General features: G+C 47.5%; 2 long non-coding RNA genes across 11 annotated transcripts in view; both read right to left on the reverse strand.

The window, feature by feature from the left end:
* Positions 1–15209, reverse strand: part of LOC123628847 — a 48674-nt gene extending 33465 nt beyond the window's left edge. For 6 of the 7 annotated variants that reach the window (XR_006731775.1, XR_006731778.1, XR_006731777.1 and 3 more), the window contains exons 1-2: positions 7983–8109; positions 3373–3487 (exon numbers count right to left, since the gene is read on the reverse strand). This is a non-coding gene — a long non-coding RNA (uncharacterized LOC123628847). Of the gene's footprint in view, positions 1–3372; positions 3488–7982; positions 8110–15169 lie in introns of those variants that run through there. The other variant, XR_006731779.1, reaches the window with a different exon arrangement.
* Position 15210: 1 nt separating this feature from the next.
* LOC123628849 lies at positions 15211–24701 on the reverse strand. 4 transcript variants are annotated; one of them, XR_006731783.1, is made up of 3 exons: positions 24662–24701; positions 15605–15716; positions 15211–15255 (listed from the first exon to the last, which is right to left on the reverse strand). It is a non-coding gene; the product is annotated as an uncharacterized LOC123628849 (long non-coding RNA). The 4 variants fall into 4 exon arrangements; XR_006731784.1 differs by having other exon boundaries at positions 15605–15708; positions 24662–24681; XR_006731782.1 differs by lacking the exon at positions 24662–24701 and adding an exon at positions 16707–17621.
* Positions 24702–25262: the final 561 nt, after the last annotated feature.

The following is a 25262-nucleotide window of genomic DNA, read 5'->3' on the forward strand; positions in this document are numbered from 1 at the left end:
GGGACTGGTTCTAGGACTCCCTGCACATACCAAGATCTGAGGATGCTCAAATCCCTTATATAAAATGCCATAGTATTTGCATATAATCCACACACATCTTCCTGTATACTTTAAATCATCTCTAGATTACTTATACTACCTAATACAATGTAAATTCCATGTAAATTGTTGTTATGCTGCATTGTTTAGCAAATATTGACAAGAAAGTTGGTTGAATCCATGAATACAGAACCCATGGGCTGACTGTACATCACGACTAAAAAAGTCTGTCATTTGTCCTTGGTTCAGAGAAGTGCTGTGAGAACACTGGATGTACACAGGATCTTAACTCCTTAGTGTTAGCACTGGCTAGAGCTAGTGGTTTCAGAGACTTCTTTACACACATTCCTTTGCTGGGGAAATAGTGCACCAAGAAAATCTTTCAATCAGATAAATATCAACAGCAGGTATTATATAACTTGTGATAATGTTAAGAGCACATACGAAAAAAAGAGACAAATTACTTGAGTTAGACAGCATGATTTAGGAAACCACAAATACTAGGATTATAGATAATTTTTTTCTTCCTTGACAAAAAAAATTCAAAATTCTCAGACTGCAATCTCACAGTCAATATTGTGAAGGGAACCTGGTCTGAAATCAAAAAAGATTCACTAAATTGAGATTTGAATTACTAGCAAATCCTATACCTGGCACATAGGGAGTACACAAATATTGTTGAATGAATCCATGAGTACTTTTACTTATGTTTTAATGATTTTTAAATAATAATGGGAGATTTGTAAATTTTATTGTGCTCAGTAAGTAAAATAGTAACAAGAGTAGCCTAGCACTTACTGAATGCTCCAGGCAACATGCTAAGCACTTTATATACACATCACCCCACATGATTCTCCCAACCACCCCATGAGGGAGCTATTATTAATATTATTTCCATTTTACAGATGATGATACTGAGGTCATAGAAGTTTAGGTCACAAATCTGTTAAGTATTAGTGCTAGGATTCAGGCAGAGTCTTTCATCTTTAGGTAATTAATACCTAACCTTCTTCATTAACTTCATTTAATTTGTTAATCTCTTTGGATTATAAATGTATTCTACAGAGAAAATAGTGAAACCACCTAGCTTTACATTTTTATATTGCAGTGAAAAAGTAGTAAAGAGATACAGTACAGTAAAGGAGTCAGAAGGTATACATTACACCTATCACCTAACCCTTCACTAATTCAGTACAAAATACCTACTGGACACTCTATGGGCTGCATGTTGTACTTGGCAGTGAACAAAAATCCTTGATCTTGCTGAGCTAATATGTAAGGGTGGGAAGGCAGTCAACCAAGTAATTAATCAAGTATCAAGTAAGCAAAACACATAGTATTGTGACAAGTGATATGGAGAAAAATAATGCAAGAAAAGAAAAAAATAGTTACAATAAAATCAGATGATATAACATTAAGTTTGGTATATGCATAAAGAAATGCATTGAAATGGTCACTAAAATATTCATTACTGCAGGTTGGAGAAACTTCAGGTAATTTTAATTTTCTTATATTTTCATATTTTATTTAAAAATCTTAATAAGCCATTATTTACACAAGCAGAAAAAAAATAAAACCATTGCTAATATGGAAAATTAAAAAACCCACAGAAACATATAGATAAAAATAAAGGAAGGTAGCATAACTATCACAAGAAATGATAGAATAATCACAGGCACTAGAGAAAATTCTAACTATTATAAGCATTTAAGGACTATCTAAAGATGCAAATATTCCTGAAATACATGAAATTATTAAAGTGAAGGAAAGCAAATAGTTTTCATCACTAATACGGATTTGATAGATTAGTACTGGTTACCTGATGAAAACTGAGAAGTTGGTTTTGTTCACCAGGTAACCACACCTGGAAAGTGTCCAATGAGGGCTCAGTGGAAAACAATGCAGCTTATCTACCTGCTAACTAAATCTTGGATTTAAGCTTTTAGCAATTTTCTGCTCTTTAAAATGTTGACCTCCAGGCCGGGCGCGGTGGCTCACGCCTCTGGGAGGCCGAGGTGGGTGGATTGTTTGAGCTCAGGAGTTCGAGACCAGCCTGAGCAAGAGTGAGACCCCGTCTCTACTAAAAATAGAAAGAAATTATCTGGCCAACTAAAATATATATATACAAAAAATTAGCCGGCCATGGTGACGCATGCCTGTAGTCCCAGCTACTTGGGAGGCTGAGGCAGTGGGATCGCCTGAGCCCAGGAATTTGAGGTTGCTGTGAGCTAGGCTGACGCCACAGCACTCACTCTAGCCCGGGCAACAAAGCGAGACTCTGTCTCAAAAAACTAAAAAACAAATAAATAAATAAAATAAAAAGTTGACCTCCAACTGGCCAATTTCTCATTTTGTATACAGAAAAGCCACAAACAGGAATAAAACATTAAAAGAGCTCAGGCACTCAACACAACACAGAAGCAGGTAAGTATTATTTTACAAATAGGTTAGGATTTCTCAGTAAATTGTTAAAGCAATCTAGTGTAAACTTCGGATTCCATCTATCTTGTTCTATTTGATTTTCTTGCCTTCCTGAGAAGTCAGCTCCTGTCAGGTTTTCTTTAGCATCAAACCAGCCTTTACTTATTTCTTGGTAATTTCTACAGTCTCATAAATTGAAAACAATGAGCTATGAATTACCTATAATGTTTAACCCTCTGAAAAGTTATCTAAAAAGCATGATGAATCACTATGATAATTACTTGTTTGACATACAAATCTAAAGATGAATATTAAGCAAAATAAGAAAACCAAGCATAAAGATTCTGTGAGAAGGGATTTCAGCAGTCTCAAAATAAAAAGTTCTTTTCAGTTTGAGTGATCTGCTTCTTAGTTTCCCTGTAATTAATATTGATTCCCAGTTTATTAAAACTGTTACTTTTCTGATTTTTCAATTATTCTTTACTGGAAAAAAGACATTATATACAGAATAAGTGAAAACTTCTTTAAAAGGACTAAGTAGTGCTGCAGCTCTTTATATCATTAAAATTAATGATCTTTTTGGAATGACCATAATCTCTTTTCATAGAGGAGAAAACTAAAAAAATGTACACAATTTACAGAGATACAATTAAACACAAGAAAAGTTTTCAAATTGGAAACATGAAGCAGAAGAATAAAAGTCCATATTATTATTCAGCATTATCAGATATATTAGGTGACTTTAAAGACAAGTCAAGCAAAAATAAGAACATACTTAACATTCACAATCAGAACGATGGCATTGTAGTCTATTAAAAATATTTATTTTGATTTAATGAATAAACACTAGAGATATTTTAAACCCTGACTGTTTTCTGGCAACTATGAAAGGTAATATATTTTTATACTAACCTTTATCATCAAGTTTCAGTTGATCAAAGTCTACATTTATATCACCATTTTTTAAACCGTCTTTCTTGGCTGATGTATTTTGTTTAGGATGACTCTTGTCAGATAACAAAGATATCTGAGGATTAAGATGATAAAAACAATAATAAGAACTAGCAAATACTGCACTCTTACTATGTGGCAGGCACTCTTCACTGGCATTATTTAGCCCTTACAATAATGAAGGCTATGAGAGTAAAACCATCAACTTGACTTCACAGATGAGGAAACTGAATCTAAGAAACTCATGCTGCCAAGTCACAGTTAACAAGAATTAGGATTTGAACCCAGTCTGTGTATAGTTACTATGTGCTAACACTAGTATTTTGCAAAGTGTGCCAGATACACACTAGAAGTACTTGAGATAACTTTGGGAGGTACATATAAATATTAATAACATTAACCTTTAACAGTTATGTATTTAATTTAGTGCATGTTTATGTATATCTTTTATTTATGGGAAATAATATTTCTTATATTTCTTATATGTAAGAGTGAATTATTCTTCACACTTAAAATTTCGTGAAAAGGAGAATCATTTAAAGAAAAATACAGAATAACATTATAGGTAACAGGGCTATGGTAAATTGTGAAGACGGTAGAGGAATAGCTGAAATTTAGAAATACTATACTGGCTTTCATGCATAACTAGTTAATTTAATGAGACAGGGACTAAAATGTAATCCCAACTTAAAATAGATATTGTTTTATAGCCAAAAGTAAGATTATAAAAATTATGTTACGTCTACATCTTGTAATTTTAAAAATAATTTATTCTTCTCCCTAAATAAGCAGGTTATACCACTGGTACCACTGCAATGAAAATAAAGCCCTTAAGAATTATCATATAGTACTAAATGTATAAACTGTTTAAGGAAAGTATTAATATGTAAGAAATTTAAGTACATAAAAATCTAGTTATGAATCTGTTAATTCTTTGTGGATAAGTGAGTTTTTTTAAAAAACAAATTTAACAATAGAACAATTTGTTAAAGCAATTTACTTTTTATCATTCATGTTAGTAGAAAGCAACATATATTAATCAAGTATTTCACTTTGGACTTGGGAATCCATCTTGGGGGATTACCTAAGACCACTCAAATAATGAAACCTTAAGGTTAAGACCAAAGTCAGAAAAGCAGAAATAAACTTCAGCTTTCCTATCCCATTGCCTCCTGGCTTGATAATGGAATATAACTTATGTTACTATAACACTTTATAATTTGCAGGGTGTTCTTATATAGATTAAACCATCTTTCCTGATTGTCATTTGACCAAGATTCCCTTGGTGGAATAAGAGAGAATGAGAAAACGTATGAGAGGCATTTAAAGACTATTTTCATCATTTCAACAAAGGAGAAATTAAAACTTTGCCCTGCCTAAAATAAATGGAACATTACTTTATTCTACCTCATGACACGAAGGTGCAAGATATTAATTTTAACTACACTCATGCAACATGATGGTGGCTATATGTCACGGATTTGCCTGGGGCAGTCCAGATTTATACCTATTTCTGTAGTGAATGATTAACATTACCATTACTCTCTTTCATCCTCAGAAGTCTAGTGATTTGGTGATAAACTTGTTTACCCTACTCAACATATATTGCTGATATCTGTTTGATTAGGCTTAAACACACCATTACGTTCCTCCTAATTAAAGTAAGCTATAAAGTAAGCTAGTTGAGTGAAAAGAAGGATGTCAGAGTCTCTAAAAATTATAATTTACTTAAGCCATAAAATTAAAGATTTAGGGCTGGGCACTCTAAACTTCTGACTTCTGTCACTGATGGTTTGCAATGTGGGATATGCTCTCCTGAGGGAGGATCAAAATGAACCCCCCCCCCCGCCCCCCGCCAGCAGACACATCTACCTCGATGAAGAAAACACCAACATTTCAAATATTCCAACAATTACAAAATAGGATAATCCTCAGCCTCAAAATATTATGAACTACTCCAACACAGGAATAATACTTTAAAAACATTTACAGTGTTTTCTAAAGTACAAAAAAATTCATTATGAATCCTGATGTCTTGGAAAAATTATTTTAACATATCTCAATGCTGTTGATTGTCAAGAATTCTGATGATGCGCTTATCCAAAAAAAAACATGCCAGGCACTTTTTATTTAACACACCACACCCTGCTTACATTGTTCTTTATCATCACTATTAGATTCGTATCAACACCAGACTGATAGCAGTAAACTGTCAAGAAATATACATTTCTTCCTCCAAAAAATACACATTTAAAGAAAAACTATCACAACTCTCTACTACTAAAATTTGAGGGATTCCTTTCCTTATTATTCCTAGGAACAACAATCATAAAAAGCTAATAGCCAGTAAGTCTAAAATCTGAAAGGTCTATTTGAACATATACATTATTTTCAACAATGTACAAACTATTATAAGCATTGACAAGTCAAAAGGGTCCACCAACATACAAAAGCTAACTGCAAAAAAAATAGTAATCTACATTATTTTGTAAAGATCAAGGTTGGCTTTGGAGTGCATTAACTCAGACTTCGGAAGAGGCCAAATATTGTTTTTAAACATATATAAATAAGATAAAAATAGGCAATGCAACCTTAGAATAAATGCAATACTAAAAATTTCATCTTCTTTTTAACAAGCAGTTTTATCAGTTGTAAAACTACAGGTAAAGTCCATATATGGAACCACAAGTTATTACTAATAATCCTTCTAATTTCAGCACTATCAAGTTAATACTGTATTTGTTTGTAAATAGTAAAGAAAAGGACAAAATAAAATTCCTGAAATGGTGCTTTACTTAAAAACGTTTCTTATGGAAAAGGAATCCAATGTTTATCATCAGTGATTTTTAAACATAGAAAATATTGTTGTTGCAAAGATTATTTACAGAACACAGAACCAGAAATACATGACCTTTCAATAAATACACCGTACTAAAATCTTCTTGTGAGAGAGAGATAATAAAAACACCAGTTTGTTAAATCTCTTCCTCTCTTCTTTTTAAAATGTAGATAGATTTTACTAAACAGACAATATGAAAGTGTAACCCAATAATCTTAGCCCTTTTAAGCTACTTATTAACTTTTAAATAGACTGTTAGGAATTTACAGTTCCTGCAGTTCACCTGCCATCTTTCCTAACTTAAAGCAGGCACTAGGCGTTTAAGACAGCCTCCACTTGCAACATCGATTATAAGAACTTTATGCTCGTTTTAAAAAAGGATTATTGTGAGTTTTGTTCATCCCCAGAAACAGCACTCAACACAGATCTCAGCACATAATAGATGTTTAATGAATATCTGCTGAGGAAATGGTAATGTTTAATTGTGTTAGTGCAACATTAGTTTTTTTTTTTTCTCCTTCAATTTACAGTTCTCCCTTGTTGGAAAAGAAACTAAAGACCATACCAGTCCCTCAAAAACACATAAACAACTTTATTCACAATGAAAAATAAAGCTGGGTCTCAAAATACAATCCCAGCGCCTCTTTATGTTCTCCATTATTTTTAAACAAAATGAGAAATAAAGCCTGTTTTTAAGAAATAGATAATGTATACCAACTTTCCTCAAAATAAAAAATTCACGTTTCAAACTTATTTTCTATGTTAGTAGCACTGAGAGTAACAACTGATTTTCCAAAGTATGCATATATTGGGTAAAAATCAAGAACAAGCATATAAACAAAACTACATGTTTTTTCCTTAATCTTAGGCAAAACGGTATGTGCCTACATTTTACTAGATGTGAGACCCGCTTTGTCTGATGTTTCCAGATTCATTCGTTCAACGAATATTTTAATGAGCATCTACTGTATTCCAAGCCCTTTAACCTTTAAATTTTGCAAGCTGCACAGCACCTCCGAATTCCTCTACGAAGCCTTATCATTTAAAATAATTGCGAGGTAATAAGGAACCTCAACACTGTTTCTTGCACATATTTAAGTCAGTGGATTGGGGCGCTTTTTCAGCTGTTAAAGCGGCAGAGCGAGCCGCTACCCACCACGCCCGGGACCAAAGTCACAACCCGCAGCCACAGCCGGTGAAACCACCTGGGGGAGTCGCCCGCGCTCCTCCGACGAGGCGGCGGGACTTTCGCTCCGAGCCCGGCGAGCTCCGCGGCGGGACCCGCGGGCGGGACGCGCCGGCACCTCGGGCGACAGTCGGGGCTCCGGAGCCCGGGTCCCCGCCCCGCCAACCCGCACCAGGAGACCCCGGGCGTCCCTGCCCGCCCCTCGCACCACCCTCGCGACCGCCAGACCCGCCAAGTGGGGGAGGGGCCCGCATTTCCATGTCCCCGCGCGGGCGCTCGGCCGCCTCAGTGCCCGCCTGCCTGAATTCCGAGCTGAGCTCGCGTCGGTTCCTCAGAGAGAATGGACTAAACCCAAAGGGCGGTCCTCGGGGAGGAGACCTCGCCCAAACCTGGAAGCGGAGCCGCAGGCGCAGCCCGCAGCCCCCAGCGCGAGGCTGGCAGGGCCGGGCCCCCTCACCGCGGAGCCCTCGGGGACCGGGGTTCGGGGCTTCAGGCCGCCGCGCAATGGCCCGAGAGGGGGAGGCGCGGGGCCGGCGCTGCACTCACCGTCGCCATTGTCTCGGCCGCCCGCTCCGGCAGCCCCGCTCCCGGGCCGGCTCCGCGGCTCCTGCCGCCCCCAGGCCCGCAGCTGCGCTCCCGGCGCGCTCGCCGCTTCCGCTTCCCGGCTCCCTCCGCCCCGCCCAGACTCGTGCGCAGGCGCAGGCACAGGCGTCGCGAGATCCCAGAGCGGCGGGAGGGCGGGGCTCCGTGACGCAACCGCCGCGGCGGCCATGCCGGGCCCGCCCCAGGCCCGCCCCAGGCCCGCCCCACCCCAGACAGGCCCCGCCCCAGCCCCGCTCCGGCCCCGCCCCAGCCAGGCCCCGCCCCGGGATGGGCGGTGGTGGCGGCACCCCCACCCCCACGCCGCGCAGCCGCTTCCGAGGCGAGCCGCCCGCCGGCAGCAGGGGGTGGAGCCTGCGCGGGAAAGCGCGCGCAGAAGATGGCGACCGAGCCTGGGCGGGAGCGCGCGGGAGCCTCTTCCCCGCCCGGCCTGCAGGCGGCTGCGGGTGGCGCCTGCCCGGCGCGCAGGGGCGCTGTCTGCCCGCTCTGTGGGGCGCGGCCGCGCCCTGACGAGGAAGCGGGGGCCGGGCTGGCGGGGGACGAGGTGTCTGTCAGTGGCAGGTGAGACCTCGAGGTCCTGAAACCCTCCGACCACTGTGTTTTTCAATGTAACAGTCAGAATCGTTTTGTCATTCACTGGCTTCAGGCCCAGCACATCCAGCTGGCATTTTTTTTTTTTTTTTATACAGAGTGTTGCTTTGTTGCCCGGGCTAGAGTGAGTGCCATGGCGTCAGCCTAGCTCACAGCAACCTCACACTCCTGGGCTTCAGCATCCTCCTGCCTCGGCCTACCCAGTAGCTGGGACTACAGGCATGCGCCACCATGCCCGGCTAATTTTTTCTATATATATTTTTAGTTGGCCAGATAATTTCTTTCTATTTTTAGTAGAGACGGGGTCTGGCTCTTGCTCAGGCTGGTCTCGAACTCCTGACCTCGAGCGATCCACCCGCCTCAGCCTCCCAGAGTGCTAGGATTACAGGCGTGAGCCACCACGCCCGGCCCTGGATTTTTTAAATAGACTTCATTTTTTGTTATTCAGATATTGTATCACAAAGTTTTTTTCTATTATCTCCTATGTACTACACCATATTAGCATAATAAAGGAAAAGTATCACATCATCATATCAATTCTTACAGAAGGAGCTTTAAACAAAATACAATGCCACTTTTTTATCTAAAAACCAAACAAGCTAGGTATAGAATGCAATATTATTAGCATGATAAAAAGCACTTATGGAAAACACACAGTGAACATTATCTCAATAGTGGGGACTGAAAGCTTTTATGGCTAAGATCAGGGACAAAGCAAAGATACTCACTTTCACCTCTGCATGCAACATTATACTGAACAACAAATCTGGAGGTATGACATTACGTGACATCAAATTATACTACAAGGCTACAGGAACCCAAACACCATGGTACTGGTGTAAAAAACTGAGACTAATCCAAGGGAACAAAATAGAGAACCCAGACATAAAACCATCTACCTGGCACCAACTGATTTTTGACAAAGCAGAAAACATACACTGAGGAAAGGAAGTCCTATTTAATAAATAGTGCTGGGAAAATTGGATATCCATACGCAGAAGAAGGAAACAGGATCCCTCTCTCACTATATACAAAAATCAATTCAAGATGGATTAAAGACTTAAATGAAAAGCATGAAACCATAAAAATTCTAGAAAAAAAGTAGGAAAAACTTTTGTGACTTCAGCCAAGTCAAAGAATTTATGATCAAGACTCCAAAGACAAATAGCAAAAACAAAAATAAATAAATGGGACTTAATTAAATTAGAAAATTTGTACACAGCAAAGGAAATAACCAACACCCTGAATAGACAACCTACACGATGGGAGAAATACTCATAAACTATACATCTGACAAAAGACTGATATCCAGAATCTACAAAGAACTCAAACAAATCAGCAAGAACAAAATGAACACCCTCATCCGAGAATGGGCAAAAGACTGAAACAGACATTCTTGGAAAGAAGATAGACAAATGGCCAAGAAACATATGAAAAACTGCTCAACATCACTAATCACCAGAGAAATGCAAATTAAAATTACAATAACGTACCACGTTACCCCAATCAGAATAGCCATTATTAAAAAGTCAAAAAACAGGGCCGGGCACGGTGGCTCACGCCTGTAATCCTAGCACTCTGGGAGGCCGAGGCAGGTGGATGCTTGAGCTCAGGAGTTCGAGACCAGCCTGAGCAAGAGCGAGACCCCGTCTCTACTAAAAATAGAAAGAAATTATCTGACCAACTAAAATATATATATATAGAAAAAATTAGCCTGGCATGGTGGCGCATGCCTGTAGTCCCAGCTACTCGGGAGGCTGAGGCAGTAGGATCGCTTCAGCCCAGGAGTTTGAGGTTGCTGTGAGCTAGGCTGACACCACGGCACTCACTCTAGCCCGGGCAACAAACCGAGACTCTGTCTCAAAAAAAAAAGAAAAGTCAAAAAACAATAGATGCTGCCACAGATGCAGAGAGAAAGGAACGCTGATACATTGGTGGGACTGAAATTAGTAGAAACTCTATGGAAAACAGAATGGAGAGTCCTCAAAGAAACAAATGTAGACCTACCATTCGATCTAGCAATCCCACTCCTGGGTATCTACTCAAGGGAAATGAAGTCATTTTATCCTGCACTCGAATGTTTATAGCAGAACAATTCACAATTGCAAACATGTGGAATCAACGTAAGTGCCCTTCAATTCATGAGGGGACAAAAATGTGTGTGTATATATGTGTGTGTGTGTGTGTGTGTGTGTGTCTGTGTGTGTGTGTGTGTATGTATATAAATCATGAAGTACTATTCAGCCATAAAAAGGAGGGAAACACCAGCCAGAGCAAGAGTGAGACCCAGTCTCTAAAAAAAAAAAAAAAAAAGAAAGAAAGAAAGAAAGAAAGAAAGAAAGAAAGAAAGAAACAAAAGAAAAGAAAAATAAGGCAGGCATGGTGTCATGTCCCCGTAGTCCCAGCTACTCAGGAGGCTGAGACAGGAGGATCACTTCAGCCCCAGAGTGTGAGGTTGCAGTGAGCTATGATCATGCCATTGCCATGTATCCCAGGAAACAGAGCAAGACCCTATCTCTAAAAAAAAACAGGACTGAAGTAATGTCATTTGCAGCAATGTGGAGGGAACTAGAAACCATTATCCTAAGTAAACTATCTCAGGAAAGAAAAACCAAAAACCATATGTTTTCACTAATAAGTGGGAGCTCCTAGGTGGATATACATGGACACAAAGCGATATAAAGGACATGAAAAACCTATGGGGGGGGAGAGAGGGAGAGTTGTTGTAAGATAAAAACTTGCCCACAATGAACACTATTCTGGGGATGGACACACCAAAACCCTTGACTTCAGCATCATACAAGACATCCATGTAACAAAAAGACTTGTACCACCTTAATTAGCATTTTGAAATAAAAAATAACATTGTACTGAAAGTTCTATCCAGAACATTTACATAAGAACAGGAAATAAAAGGCATCCATATGTGAAAGGAAAGTAAAACTATTCACAGATTCCGAATCACATGATCTTAAGTATACAAAATCCTAAGGAATTAAAAAAATTATTTGAGCTAGCAAACAAATACAGCTTAGTCACAGAACAACATATTAATGCACAGAAATCTATTTTATTTCTTTAGACTAGTAATCGACAACGGGGAAATAAAATTAAGAAATAAATTCCATTTGAATAACATCAACAACAATAATCCAGTTAGGAAAAAACTTAACCAAGGTGCAAACCTGTATGTGGAAAATTACAAAATGCTACTGAAAAAATTAAAGAATATCTAAATAAATGTAAAGACAGTCCATGCTCATGGACTAGAGACTGAATGTGTTTGAAGATGGCCATACTACACAAAGTGATCTCAAATTCAATGCAATTCCTACAAAAATCCAAAACGGCCTTTTGGCAGAAATGGGCAAACTGACCCTAACATTCAGATGGAATTTTAAGGGAACACAAATAACCAAAATCTTCTTGAAACAGAAAGACACACTTGGAGCCTCACACTTCTCAATTTTAAATCTTAAACCTTACTGCAAAGCAACAGCAATCAAAACAGGTTGATACCTGCATGAGGGTACACATATAGATCAATGGAACTGAACTGAGAGTCCAGAAATAATTCCATACCTTTACGGTCAATTGATTGTAAACAAGGCCCGAGGTCATTAAATTCAACAAGTGATGTTAGAGAACTATCCACATGCACAGGAAGGAAACTATACCCTCACATCACATCACACACAAAAAAATTAACTAAAACAGTCCAAAGCCCTAAATGTAAGAGGTAAAAACATAAACTCTAGAAGAAAACACGAAGATAAACCTTCATAACTTTGGGTTTAACAATGGCTTCTTAGATCTGACACCATCAACACAGCAAGTAAAGAAAATATTTCCTCAAAATTAAAAACTTTTGGGAATCCAAACACACCACCAAGAAAGTAAGATGACAACCCACAGAGGCGTGTTATATGTGATAAGGGTCCATTATCAAGAGTATATAAGTAACTTTTAAGACTCAACAGCAAAAAGACAAACAACCCAATTACAAAATGGACAAAGAGCTTAAAATACACACTGCACGGAAAAAGACAAGCAAATGGCCAACAAGCACGTAAGAAGATAGTACACATTATGAGTTATTATGGAAATTCACATTCCAACCACAATGACATACCCACTCACACACACTAGAAAGGCTACTGTTAAAAAACATTAAAGATATGTGTCAGCAAGTATGCAGAAAAACTGGATCCCCTTAAACACTGCTTGTAGAAATATAAAATGGCACAGCCTGTGCGTAAAATAGTTGAATGTTCCCCTCAAAAATTTATAAGTAGAATTACCATGGCTCAACAATTCCATTCCGAGGTATACACCCCAAAGATTAGAAAACAAATGTTCAAACAAGAACTTGTACATGAACATTTATAGCAGCTCTGTTCACAATAGCTGAAAGGTGTAAACAACCCAAACGTCCATCAACAGATGGATGGATAAACAAAATTCGATACATCATAAACTAATATGTTTATTATTCATCCATCAAAGGGAAAGAGAAAACTGAAATGGAGCAGTTGTTATGGAACACAATATGGCAATACCTCAAAAATTAAGGATGGAATTAACTTACAACACGGTGATTCCACTTCTTGGGTATATACTGAAAAGAACTGAAAACAGGGACTTGAATACCCACATTCATGGTAGCATTATTCACTGTGCCAAAAGGGCAACACAAGTGTCCACTGACAGATGATCAGATAAATAAAATGTGGTCCATCCACACAATGAAATATAATTCAGCCTTAAAAATGAGCAAATTCCGACATATGTAACAACACGGATGAACCTTGAGTCATCGTGCTAAGTGAAACAACCCAGGCACACAAAGACAAACAGAGTATGCTCTAGTTATGAGGCACCTGGAGTAGTTCTCAGGGGCTAGGGGGAGAGGAAATAGGAAGCGGGTGTTTAAGGAATACAGGGTTCCACTTGGGGAAGATGAAAGAAATTCTGGAGATGGATGGTGGTGATGGTTACACAGCAATGTGCATGTGGTTCATGCCACTGAAGTGTGCACTTAAAAATGGTGAAAATGGTGAATGGTGTATGTATTTAATCATACAGAAAAAAGGAATGAAGTACTGATGTATATCGCAACATGGATGAACCTCCAAAACGTCCTAAGTGAAGGAAATCAGACACAAAAGGCCACATATTATATGAGTCCATTAGTATGAAATGTCCAGAGCAGGCAAATCCACGGCGATGAAAAATAGATTAGTGCTTGCCAGGGACTTGGGGGACAGGGCAAGGAAAGTGACTTTGTAATGGGCTCTGAGTTTCCTTCAGAGGAAGAAGAAAAGCATCTGGAACTATTAATAAATACATGGTTGCACAACACGGCCAATGTATGACACTCCATTGAATTATATATTCACAAGTGGTAAAAATGGTGAAATTTTAAAAGGTGCTTTCCAATATTTACATACATTGTCATAGTATGGACTAGGACTTTGTCATATCGATTGGTGATGTAAACATAAGTGTGCAAACCTGAGATACCTCGCAACTGGTGGACACACGTGTGCACACACACGGCTAGAGAACACAGCAAGGTAACATGTGGTTCAGTAAATTCTTATGAAATTTCCATGATCAATTAGGCCATTTGCCTTTCATTTGGCAGTGAGATTTAATTTTTCTTTACTAATTATCTAAAATATAAACTGTTTTTGACTACTATTTCCTTGGTCTATATATAAATCTGAGTCTCACAAATGATACACTAAATAGTGAATTTTTTTGTCTTTTGAAAAATCACATTATCAACTTTTCTACTGTTAGATACTACAAACTGCTGTGACTTTAAGGCTCTAGCTGGGCAAACGCTTTGAAAATTTGCTAAGGGTGTCCACTGGGTGGATGCCTTGAGAGACCCTGAATAAAAACCCTGAGACACCAAAACCCGGCTGTGTCCCTGAAAGTGAGAGCAGAGTAGACTGCAGGCAGCTGGGGTAGACTGTGTGGGAGAGGGGAGCAGGCAGGACCGCTCAGGGTCTGGAGGCCATGGCCAGTCCTGCGTTGTTTCTCCAAGGCCAGTAGGAAACCACTGGGAAAGTTATAAATCAGGAGAGCGACATGACGAGACTTGAGTCTGTAAAGCGCTGTTTGCCTTTGTTAGGTTGAGACCACCAGTGTGTGTGTGTGGGGGGGGATCTGCGCTCCCCCTGGGGGGCTGCACTGAGAGCACGGCATAAACACAGGGTGTTCCTGCCTGGAATGTGGGGTCTGCGTCTGCTCAGGAAGAAGCGCTGCCCAGACCAACCTTGGAGTCATCTCTGCTCTTTAGATCTGCCAAGGCTGGGAAACTGAGGGATAGTCTCAGAAACAGTTCCAGAAAAAGAAAACTGGAACCGAAGGGAAAGACACATTTTTCTCCCAGTTGGGGAAGGTGGTGAAGTGGGCCTGGTGGATTGGACTGTCAGGGAGAAAGGTGTGTTTCCTGATTTGGGGTTAACAGTGATGACCTGGGAGTGTGTGGCTGCTGCAAAACACACGGTGAAACACACGGGAGTACCTACCGTGCAGTCGCAGACCTCACACAGCAATGACGCTGGAGACTCTGAAGGCAGGACACAGAGGACTTTGTGCTGCGATGGCACGTTCCCTGGAAGGAGGAAATTACTGTAAGGAAACTACGTTTATGAACAACCACCTGCACACCCTGCCAGTGAAACAGAGATGACAACGAACTTCCTCACAGAGGCTGAGCCAGACCCACGTCCAGCTCAGAGTCTGATACTCCATTAGGGTAGAGAGGCCACCGCGTGCACGTCACACCCGTGGCTACCACGTCCTGGGCGTGGGGGACCTCAGTGTGGTGGAAACTGTGGTTCCCCATTTCCAAATGTCCACCCGGAGCCCCTCCGGGTCTCTGAGGACCGGCCGCCCCTCAGCAGGCGGCTGCAGACAAGAAGACACTGTCCCCGGGGCTGGGACCGGAAGGTGGCACTCACCCTCGGGGCCTCACGTCTGGGCAGGGGAGAGCCTCACTCACTGGCAGCCGCATCCTCTCACACAGGGCGTGACGCCAGAGGTCAGGAGCAAACAGATGGTATATCTGATATACTATCAGAACAGAAAATGAAATAACTTTTTCAGACCAAAAAATGACAGAAATTATCACCACCAGATTCTCATTACCAAAAAAAAAAAAAATTAAAAGAAATTCTTCAAGCAAAAGAAAAATTAACCAGCTGGAAAGCTGGATCTGCACAAAACAACGAGGATGACAAGAACGATGCCCTGTCCCCATCCAACGATCCTGCGTTTTCAGACCAACTCGCAGAGTCCCAGAGGGAGGGACCGTCTCACCCACGCGCACAAACGCTAACCTCGGTGACGGCTCTGCCGGGTCCCCCACGACGGGGCCGACACAGACTCCGCAGTGGCGGGTCAAGGCAGAGGCGGCAGCTCTGCCCGGGCGCCTCGGCCCTTCCCACAGGTCACGAGAACACGACCTCCCCAGAGCCCAGGGGGAGTCAGGGCTTCACGGTGTGTCCCAACCCCCGCGGGGCCGGAGGGCAACGCCGGCTGAGCCGTGGCCGCCTCCTCCCGGGACGCTGTCGCTGCAGCCGTCTGGGAAGCGAACGCGGGCACCTGCCGTGTGCAGAGCGCGAGAGCGGAGCACCGTCCGGCCACTGCTGCCCCCCACCCCATGCAGAGAGGGAGACTGAGTCAGAAGTCAAGGAGGGCCCTGTTCGCCCCTGGTCACTCGGCCACAGGGGACAGCTCCAGGGCAGGGACCCGGTGGTCCAGCAGCTGAGGCCCCAGCGGCAACGCCCTCTGCCCCCCACCCTGGCGCCATCTGCCTCCTCATGGCCAGGCCGGGCATCCGCCCCCCCCCCCACTGCCCGCCATCGGGCAGACGTTACCCGCACTGCAAGGAGCGCAGAGGAGACCACAGCCTCGCAGCAGCCCCTGCTGGCCCGTCACACTCGGCTTTCCCACAAGCCCCCGGTGCTGCCTGTGCCTGATGCCTCCAGACCAGAAAGCGGCCTCTCAGCTGAGCTGCGGGTTTGCTGTGCTGTTACCTTCAAAGGCCAGGGAGAGGTTCACCTGCTCAGGCGCCAGAGGAGTTTGCGCACACCTGGAGAGAAGCTCACCAGGTGACCCAGGAGTTCCCCCACAGGCTGCTCAGACGTGGGTGTGGGTCCCTGCTGCGTCCTCCCCGTCCGTGGCCCAGGCGGGAGCCGACAAGCACCAGAACCTGCTGTGTGGTCAGCACACGGCTGGGAGAAGCCCCTGGCACTGAAGCTGTCCAAGCCCCAGGGACAGGCAGGGCCAGACCAGGCCCGCATCGGGACGATTCAGCACCAGCCATGCAGGAGCCCAGGGCAGGGCAGAGCCCCAGCCAGGAACCTGACCCGGAGCCCCAGCCGTGCCCCGCCCCACAGCGCCCTCCCCACAGTGCAGACACTGCCTGCTTCGTGGTTCTGTCAAAGAGGAAGTAAATCCAAGCGTTGTCCTTGTGAGGACACAGCAAGAGCAAACCCCAACCTGGGAGAGCTGGAGGCTGTGCAGCGGCCAGGCCATCCCTCCTGCTTCCCAAGTATTTTTCAGCTCACACAAGGTAGTTTTCATATATGTAAGTTTCACTTGGGTCCTCTTTATTTACATCTTCTATACCTCTGCTTTGAACACGTTGATGCAGTTATGACAGCTGTTTTAATGCCCTTGTTCTCTGCTGACATCTGTATCAGTTCTGGTTTGCTTTCAATTTATTGACTGCTCCTTAGTATGGGGGTCATATTTTTCTGCTTGCTCGGACATTTCGTTGGATGCCAGACCTTGTGGATTTTACCTTGTTGGGTGCCAAGTGTTCTTATGAGGCTACGAATACTCTTGAGTTTTGCTCTGGGATGCAGCTGGGCTTCTTGGAAAGCATTGACCAATTCGCATTGACCAATCAGGACTCAGCCTCACTGACCAATCAGACTCAGCCTCACTGGCCAATCAGGACTCAGCTGCACCACCCATTCAGATTCAGCCGCATTGACCAATCAGGACTCAGCCACACTCCAATCAGACTCAGTGGAATTGACCAATCAGGAATCAGTCCCACAAACCAATCAGACTCAGCCACACTAACCAATCAGGACTCAGCTGCACTGACCAATCAGACTCAGCTTTAGCATGTCTGGAGCTCACATGCATTAAGCAATTAGACCTGAGATGCACTGACCAATCAGTCTCAGCCACACCGACCAACCACACTCAACGGCATTAACCAATCAGACTCAGCTCCATTGACCAAACAGGACTCAGCCGGACTGACCAATCAGATGCAGCTGCATTGACCAATCAGGACTCAGCTGCATGGACAAATCAAGTCTCAGCTGCATTGACCAATCAAACTCAGCCGTATTGATGAATCAGGACTCAGCCGCACTCCAATCACACTTGGCGGAATTGACCAATCAGACTCAGTCTCACTGACCAACCAGACTCAGCCACACTGAACAATCAGGACTCAGCCTCACTGACCAATCAGACTCAGCCTCACTGACCAATCAGGACTCAGCGGCACTCCAATCAGACTCACCCACACTGATCAATCAGGACTCAGCTTCCCTGACCAATCAGGACTCAGCCGCACTCCAAACAGACTCAGCGGAATTGACCAATCAGACTCAGCCTCACTGACCAAGCAGACTCAGCCGCATTGACCAATAAGGAGTCAGCCTGATTGACCAATCTGGACTCAGCCTCACTGACCAACCACAGTCAGCTGCACTGACCAATCAGAACTCAGATGCACTGACGAATCAGGACTCTTCTGCACCGACCAATCAGGACCCAAGTGCACTGACCAGTCAGGACTCAGTCACACCGACCAATCAGATACAGCCGCATTGACCAATCAGGACTCAGTCTCACTGACCAATCGGAGTCAGCTGCACTGACCAATCAGGACTCAGCCTCACTGACCAATCAGGACAGAGCTCCATTGACCAATCAGGACTCAGTCTCACTGACCAATCGTAGTCAGCCGCACTTACCAATCAGGACTCAATCTCAGTGACCAATCAGGACTCAGCTGCACTGACCAATCAGGACTCAGCTCCACTGACCAATCAGGACTCAGCCTCACTGACCAATCTGGACTCAGCCTCACTGACCAATCAGGACTCAGCTGCTCTGACCAATCAGACTCAGCTGCATTGACCAATCAGGACTCAGCCTCACTGACCAATCGAACCAAGCCAGTGAATCCCTCATTTGTATGATGAACCTGACCGGGGAGCCTGGGCGGGAACTTCCGCTGTGTGACCTGAGCCTTCCCTGTGCTCTCTGGATCAGCCACCCTATCACACGGAAGGCGGGGTCTCTGGAATGAGTCTCTCTCCTTCAGACTCCTTTTTAGAGAACTTCTGTTCCGGCATGCGCACGTCCAGCAGACCTTCCCCCAGCTGTCCATACCCGCGGCCGGCCCGGCCCCGCCATGCACCCTCTCCAGACCTCCCGCTCAGGCTGCAGCTCATCCCTGCCGGGGCTGCACGGGAGCTACTGGAGCCCCGAGGGCACGGACCTCGCTCGCTTGGCAGTGGGCTGCATGGTCGCGGTGCACGGCAGAGGCTGCCCGGCTCCCACGCATCACCTGGTTCTGGCGAGCAGTGGGGTCGCGGGGTGTGCTCCCTGGTGAGGGCTGTCATTGGGAGTGTGCAGATGTCCTGGGGACACCTGCTCCGGACAATAGCTCCGCCCTTTTCCTCTCACTTCCTCGGGAACAGTGGAGGAGACCTGCTGGGCTTCGTCCTTTCCAGCCTCCAGGTTGCCCGAAGGAAGGGCAGGCACACCTGGCACCCTCGCGGGGCTGGGGCATCACTGGAGTCAGAGACCTCGTCCCAGCGACCTTCTGGGCCAGTGAGCAACCTGAGGCTGGGCACCTGGGCTGGGCTAGAGCTCAGCAGCCCAGCCGTGCCTGGCCCCTGGGTGGCCTGTGCCCGCAGGGTGCGGGGACAATGCTGTGGCTCACAGCGGCTCGAGCTTCCGTGGCTCCTGCTGGGTGTGCGGGGGAGGCACAGACAGCCAGTGCTGCTCTGTGCCGCCCTGGGAAGCTCTCCCTATCTGGGGCAGCGGCCGCAGCCACGACAAGTGGCCACTCACATGGAGTATCCCGAGGAGAGGCGGAGGATTGCCCTGCTGTGACTGGAAACATGGACAACCGCCCCAGGGCCCCTGCGCTCGACTGGACTGTGACAGAAGAGCTGAGAACGCCCAGTGTGGGAGCTTGGTGCCGTCTGGGGCGTCCACAGCCTCTGAACGGCCTTTGTTCCCCTGGGCCTGTTCACTCGGGCCCTGGGGACCCAGGAAGCGCTGGGCTCAGGGACGCAGCACAGGGAGGTGAGTTCTTCAGGGGTGCCGGCCACTTGCTCCCACCAAGGGCAGTAGGGAGCCTCCCTCCCCCGACTCCAGACTGCTGTGGTCTTTCCATTTCACTGTCCCCAGGCCTCATTATGACCACCAGGGGTCTCGAGAGCCCCGAGCAGCCGTGGCCCAAGCGCCGCAGGCAGGTGCCTCCCCTTGCCCCAGGGCCCGGCCTCCCTCTCGGGTGCTGCAGCTGGCTTTGGACTTAGCTGGGGGCTGTTCCCCTCCTGTCCCCGTCTCCTCTCCCCTTCTCCCGTCAGCTTCCAGGGACCAGGCCATCATGGAGCCCAGGGCATGTTCTGGAGAGGCTGTCTGGAGCCCTGGCAGGACTTGCCTCCCTGGAGACCCGGAGGAGCCAGAGCTCCTTCTCTTTCCTCCTTTTCCTTCTGCCCACTCTGGGCTGGGCAGGCTGCCTGTGAGGGTCCAGTCACGTCCTGCCAGGCACAGGGCCTCCACAGGCATGTCCTTCACTCGGCTCTGAGTCTGAGGGCGATGGCTGGAGGGGCCCTGTCCCCAGGGCCTGGGCAAACCCACGGTCTGTGCAGAGCCAGGCCTCGTCCGATCCTTGGGACGCCTCTGTCTTCAGGACGCACGGGCCGTCCCTGCCTGCAGTGGTGGAAAGACGCCCAGTGTTGCCTGCCCAGGAGTGGGGTCTGTCTCAGCAGGTCCTGCCTCGGTCTGCGGCCACACCTGGTCATGGTGAGCAGCACGGGCTCAAGGTGTGCTCCGAGGTGAGGACACGATGTGAGGTGGCCCAGGAAGGGTCCAGGGACTCCGGGAGGGCCGCAGGCCACTGCCCCTCTGGGTGGAGGGCACTACCCTGGACAGGGCTTGGGATAGAGATTGGAAGGGTCCCGGCGGCACCACAGCCCCCAAGCCAGCCCTGCGGAGGCTGGAGCATTGAGGGGAGAACCACGGATGGGCGTAGGAGCCGGCAGCCCTCGGAGGGGGGGCGCCCAGCAGTGGCTCAGGAAGACCCGCTTTAGGAAGCCCTGCCCACCTGCAGGGCCTGGGGCTGTCACCAGCTGGGAGACACAAGCTCCTGCCAAGCACAGCAGCTGCCCAACCGTTTCTCAATGGTCTGACAACACAGCTCGGCCCACACAGCTCCCTGGGCTACGGCACCCTCGAGGTGCTTGACGCTTTGCCCGTAGACGGAAGAGGTTGGTGAGAGGGGCCCAGGCCAGGGCACCCATACACAGGGTGCTGGTTGCTGCCAGGCAGAGACACGCAGGGTGAGCCGAGAACCTGAGTTATGAAGATTTAGGGGTAAAGGTCATGATGCCAAGGTCACAGAATGTCTTCATCTGCAGGGATGGGTTATCCCCATGGGACAACGTGGTAATAGTGACAGGCCCCTGGTCCTAGTGACAAGACTTTGTCCTAGTGACAGGAACTCAGATCTAATGACAGGAACCTGGTCCTAGTGATAGGCCCTTGGTCATGGTGACAGGTCCCTGGTCCTAGTGAAAGGCCCCTGGTCATAGTGACAGGCCCTTGGTGCTGGTGACAGGAACGTGGTCCTAGGGACAGGATCTGACCCTGCTCACAGGCTCCTTGCCCAGGTTGCTGTCACCTCACTGGCGCCCCAATTTCCAGTCCTTCTGTTGGTGTCTCTGTTCTGATGCTGCCATGGCAGCTGTACCTCTGCCTGTGACGTGTTGGATCACATTTCTACAGGTTTTGTTTCAGGCAGGCGAGTGGCCAGGAAGGTCCAGGGAGATTCATTTTGGGCTGTCGGTTCCATGCGGCCTATTGTGAGCAGCAAAGGCCTGTGAGCTGGTGGGCAAGGCCAGTTCAGGTGTCTGAGCCAAGTGGGGATGAGGGCAGCAGTGTCCAGGACTGTGGCACTGCGGGAGGGCACTTGCTCCCCCAGAATGTGACACCGATTACCTGTGTGTTTGCACCTGTGCTCCCGCCAGAAGGCATTCCTCAAGAGGGCAGGACTTTCACCTGCGCTAGGTTCTCACGCCTCACTTTGCCGTGAAGGCCGATCTCTGAGCGGGCTCAGGCATCCTGCGTGAATGCCCAGGGCCGGATCGACAGCCAGACTCAGCCACATTGACCAATCAGGACCCAGCCGCACTGACCAATCATGATACAGCCTCACCGACCAATCAGAACCCAGCTGCACTGACCAGTAAGGACTCAGTCGCAACGGCCAATCAGATACAGCCGCATTGACCAATCAGGACTCAGTCTCACTGACCAATCGTAGTCAGCTGCACTGACCAATCAGACTCAGCTGCACTGACCAATCAGGATTAAGCCTCACTGACCAATGAGAAATCAGCTGCAATGACCAATCAGAACTCAGCTGTATTGACCAATCAGGGCTCAGCTACACTGACCAATCAGACTCAACCGTATTGTCCAATCAGGATGCAGCATCACTGACCAATCAGGACGCAGCAGCACTGACCAATCAGAACTCATTCATACTGACCAATCAGGACTCACGTCCTCTGACCAATCAGAATTCAGCCACCCTGACCAATCAGGACTCAGCTGTACTGACCAATCAGGACTCAGCTGCACTGACCAATAGGAACTCAGCTGTATTGACCAATCAGGACTCAGCTGCACTCACCAATCCGGACACAACTGCACAGACCAATCAGGACTCAGCTGCACTGAGCAATCAGAATTCAGCCACACTGACCATTCAGGACACAGCTGCTCTCACCAATCAGGACGCAGCTGTATTCACCAATCAGGACTCAGATGCACTGACCAATCAGAACTCAGCCGCACTGACCAATCAGGGCACAACTGCACTGACCAATCAGGACTCAGCTGCACTGTCCAGGTGCTCTGCCCAGCCCTCGCTCCCGTCTGCCCGGACCCCCATCATGGCGTGGAGGGCGCCCGCCTGCCCCCCGCGAGGGGAAGGGACCCGCAGTGCCGCCGGCCAGGGTGGCCTCTGCGCACCTGGCTGAGGCATCAGCACCCAGGCGGGCTCTGGGGAGGCCTCGGGAGGGTCCTGCCATACCCTGACCTTCGTTCCTATGTCACCGAGGCCGCACAGGAAAGGAGCAGACACATGACGCCAGAGGTGAACAGGCCAGTCACCCTTCCAATGTCACAGAGCACATGATGGGGACTCCTGGGACTGCAGGACACGGTCTGCCATAAGTGTCCAGGGTGACAGGGTCAGACAGTCGGGGGAAGGCATCTTATTTCCAAACTCCTTTTACCTGGGGGACCACAGAGCAGGCTGTCAACACCCCGATACATTATTAAGAATGTGTCACCCCCACCAGGAGGCTGCCAGGGCCTTCAGAAGGGGTGGCAGGTCCTTCAGGCGTGGGGAGGCGGCGTGGGTGCCCGTGCTCATGGCCCATTTGCTATTTTAAAAACTACCCGTGACAGGAGCCCCCACAGCAGAGCTGCACCCCTCCCACCGCTCTCCCGCAGAGAGACTCGCCCAGGGCCCACGGGGGTCCGCAGGTGAGCCAGGGGCCGGGTCTGCCAGTCACCTCGCGCTCTCCATGCAGGAACTGCTGCGGGACCCTGGTCCCCCTTCCCTGGGTGGGCTCTGGGTCTGGAAACCAGCTTGGGTTAGAACTGGGCGTGAAAAAGTCATTTTCCACTTGCCCCCACCAAGGCCACCTCGGGCAGAAGAGCGGTGACGTCCTTTTGTTCTCAGACGTGGGCCCCAGGGTGCCCTCACTCTCCCCAGCTCTGCACCACCTTTTCTTCCTTGTCTACGGCGGTACCACCCTGAATGCGCCCGGTCCTGGCTCATCTCGGACGCTAAGCAGGGTCCGCCTGCTTAGCACTTGGCGACCCCACCAACCCCAGCCTTCTGTAAAGGCTGCAGTTGCCCCGCCCTGTGGGCGGAAGTCCTGTGCCAACGCCACATCCACAGCCCTCGCTGCGCTCCCTGACTGCACCTGGACAGACCCGGGGCCGGTCCTGGGGCAGGACCCCAGGCACAGGCTCTCTGAATCATCTCCGGGTGTCTGGAATAGGTTCTCTGCTCCGACCTGCAGGGCATTCACACCCTGCTTCCCGAGGTCCTGGGTGCTCGTTGCCCGCAGGACTGGCAAATAGTGGCAAGATACTAAAATTGTCACCTACAGGTACATCTGTAGTCAAGTGTGGGAGGCGAGTAAGTAGCTGCTTCTAAGCGTGTTGCAGGACTTGGGGGAACAGGGGAAAGCCCCCAGTTTAGCACCAAAGGTCCCGGGCAAACTGGGACAGTTGCCATAACAGATGGAGACACTGCTCCGAGACCAGGGAAGCAGGCTGGGGGCGCCCGAATCCCAGCCCCTGTTGGTCTCCTGCACAGAGGTGCAGAGTCTCCGGGCCCCAAGCAGCCCGGGGAAGGAAATCCCTGCACCTCCTCTGCAGCCAGGCCTCTGGCCCAGGGGGTGTGACCCTCAGTTCTCTTAGGCAAGGGACCTCCAGCCAGCCTGTGGCGGGGATCAGGCCAAAGCTCTGCCCACCCCGCTCCCCGCAAGGACTCGTTTGGCCTCTGTCGCCTCACCGAACGCTGCAGATGGAGCAGCCTCTGCCAACCAGGGAGGGCTGCATGTTCCCGGGAGGGGAGGGCACTGTCCCAGGCCAGGGCCTGCCTCCCCACCTGAAGGACCGCAGGGCCAGCACGGATCCCATCCCCAGGGTACAGGGGTACCAACCTGGCCCTGACTCCAGCCCTGCAACGGGCACACACGTGGGCATTTAGGGCTGCACTGGCTCTTGTCCCCAGCAGCGACAGAAGCTGTGATCGAAGCTCTCGCCAGACCCGTCCAAGGCACCCGAAGCCCGGGCTCAGTCTCAAGCTCTGGGTGGACTTGGCTGACCCTGAGCAGGCCGAGCCCCCGTCACTAGGAAATTTACCTAAAATCAGGAACTTGCTCACCACTTCGAGTCCCCTTGACGTGGGCTCAACTAATAGTAATTGCATTTAAAAATGTGTCTGCCTTTACTCTTACCTGAGACTTTGACATTCAAAGTGTCTGTCAGTTCAGTCGTCAAGAGTAGTTACTGCTGTGTCACATTTAGGTGGGTCTAACCTGACATTCAGGCCAGCCGAGGGTCAGGCGAGGGCTGGGTGAGGGCTCGGGCCCAGCTCTGGCTTGTGCTGTCCAGGGTTGGAGTCCCAGGCCTGCTGTGGCCTTTTCACTGGTTTGTGTGTCTCAGTTTCCCCACGAGGACGACCAGCATAGCCAGTGCCTGTTAGCGCTGTCCCCGCGGACCGCGAGCACGCGCTGCACGATCTGTTTCCGCCAGTCACGT

Source organism: Lemur catta, chromosome X (assembly GCF_020740605.2).
Source record: "Lemur catta isolate mLemCat1 chromosome X, mLemCat1.pri, whole genome shotgun sequence".
Lineage (NCBI taxonomy): Eukaryota > Metazoa > Chordata > Mammalia > Primates > Lemuridae > Lemur > Lemur catta.